The sequence below is a fragment of the Oncorhynchus mykiss genome, chromosome 32, assembly GCF_013265735.2.
Source record: "Oncorhynchus mykiss isolate Arlee chromosome 32, USDA_OmykA_1.1, whole genome shotgun sequence".
In the NCBI taxonomy this organism is placed as follows: domain Eukaryota; kingdom Metazoa; phylum Chordata; class Actinopteri; order Salmoniformes; family Salmonidae; genus Oncorhynchus; species Oncorhynchus mykiss.
Window position 1 is genome coordinate 1,192,140 of NC_050572.1, and position 2,191 is coordinate 1,194,330.

Genomic DNA, 2,191 nt, shown 5'->3' on the forward strand with positions numbered 1-2,191 from the left:
GTGACCAGGTGCACACGGGTCTTTTGGGTGACCAGGTGCACGCCGGCCTTTGGGTGACCAGGTGCACACGGGTCTTTTGGGTGACCAGGTGCACACGGGTCTTTTGGGTGACCAGGTGCACACGGGTCTTTTGGGTGACCAGGTGCACGCCGGCCTTTGGGTGACCAGGTGCACACGGGTCTTTTGGGTGACCAGGTGCACACGGGTCTTTTGGGTGACCAGGTGCACGCCGGCCTTTGGGTGACCAGGTGCACACGGGTCTTTTGGGTGACCAGGTGCACGCCGGCCTTTGGGTGACCAGGTGCACACGGGTCTTTTGGGTGACCAGGTGCACGCCGGCCTTTGGGTGACCAGGTGCACACGGGTCTTTTGGGTGACCAGGTGCACACGGGTCTTTTGGGTGACCAGGTGCACACGGGTCTTTTGGGTGACCAGGTGCACGCCGGCCTTTGGGTGACCAGGTGCACACGGGTCTTTTGGGTGACCAGGTGCACACGGGTCTTTTGGGTGACCAGGTGCACGCCGGCCTTTGGGTGACCAGGTGCACACGGGTCTTTTGGGTGACCAGGTGCACGCCGGCCTTTGGGTGACCAGGTGCACACGGGTCTTTTGGGTGACCAGGTGCACGCCGGCCTTTGGGTGACCAGGTGCACACGGGTCTTTTGGGTGACCAGGTGCACGCCGGCCTTTGGGTGACCAGGTGCACACGGGTCTTTTGGGTGACCAGGTGCACGCCGGCCTTTGGGTGACCAGGTGCACACGGGTCTTTTGGGTGACCAGGTGCACGCCGGCCTTTGGGTGACCAGGTGCACACGGGTCTTTTGGGTGACCAGGTGCACGCCGGTCCTTTTGGGTGACCAGGTGCACAAGTTCCATTTGGGTGACCAGGTGCACGCGGTTCATAACAGCGCGGTTATCTGCTTTAATGTCCGAGGAGGGGTGCTTAAGTGTGGGTGCCCTGGTTCACCTGGTATGCGAGGTTGTGGAGGTGGGGGGGGGTCCCCTGCTGGTATCATCCCCGAAATAGAGGGGTGATACCCGGGTGGTGAGTAAGGGCCTACAAGCCTGGAGGTCAATAGCTCCAGGGGGTAAGCTCTACTGTCATGTCCGTAAATAGAGTGGTGTTACCCGGGTTTTGAACCATATTTTAATTTTTGGGTTACCAGATGCACGTTTTCAATCACCAGTTGCACGGAGGATTAATAGCAATCTGCATCCATCGTGATTTCTTAAAGTGTCTAAAAAGCACCAAGGACGGCCCCGACCGAGACAGGGCCGTAGTGGGGCACTCCCCTAGCGGGCTATATCAATAGAATGACCGGTAAAATGATTTAAAACAGTTTTATAATTTTTGGGTTACCAGATGCACGTTTTCAATCACCAGTTGCACGGAGGATTAATAGCAATCTGCATCCATCGTGATTTCTTAAAGTGTCTAAAAAGCACCAAGGACGGCCCCGACCGAGACAGGGCCGTAGTGGGGCACTCCCCTAGCGGGCTATATCAATAGAATGACCGGTAAAATGATTTAAAACAGTTTTATAATTTTTGGGTTACCAGATGCACGTTTTCAATCACCAGTTGCACGGAGGATTAATAGCAATCTGCATCCATCGTGATTTCTTAAGTGTCTAAAAAGCACCAAGGACGGCCCCGACCGAGACAGGGCCGTAGTGGGGCACTCCCCTAGCACATGGGATTAATAGCAATCTGCATCCATCGCAATTTCTTAAAGTGCCCATAAAGCACCAAGGACGGCCCCGACCGAGACAGGGCCGTAGTGGGGCACTCCCCTAGCGGGCTATATCAATAGAATGACGGGTAAAAATATTTAAAACCGTTTTATAATTTTTAGGTGACCAGGTGCACACGGGTCTTTTGGGTGACCAGGTGCACACGGGTCTTTTGGGTGACCAGGTGCACATGGGATTAATAGCAATCTGCATCCATCGCAATTTCTTAAAGTGCCCATAAAGCACCAAGGACGGCCCCGACCGAGACAGGGCCGTAGTGGGGCACTCCCTAGCGGGCTATAGCAATAGAATGACGGGTAAAAATATTTAAAACCGTTTTATAAATTTTGGGTGACCAGGTGCACATGGGCCGTTTGGGTGACCAGGTGCACATGTGATTAATAGCAATCTGCATCCATCGCAATTTCTTAAAGTGCCCATAAAGCACCAAGGACGGC